Genomic DNA, 269 nt, shown 5'->3' on the forward strand with positions numbered 1-269 from the left:
AAGAAGAAGAAGAAGAAGAAGAAGAAGAAGAAGAAGAAGAAGAAGAAGAAGAAGAAGAGATTGGATTTATACCCCGCCCTTCACTTGGAGTCTCAGAGCGGATTACAAACTCCTTTCCCTTCCCCTCCCCACAACAGACACCCTGTGAGGTGGGTGGGGCTGAGAGAGCTCTGACACAAACTGCTCTTTTTCAAGGACAGCTGTGCCAGAGCTTGTGACTGACCCAAGGTCACATCAGCAGGTGCAAGTGCAACCCGGTTCTCCCAGAT

This window comes from Gekko japonicus, unplaced genomic scaffold, assembly GCF_001447785.1.
Source record: "Gekko japonicus isolate JY-2015 unplaced genomic scaffold, Gekko_japonicus_V1.1 scaffold3828, whole genome shotgun sequence".
Classification (NCBI taxonomy): Eukaryota; Metazoa; Chordata; class Lepidosauria; order Squamata; family Gekkonidae; genus Gekko; species Gekko japonicus.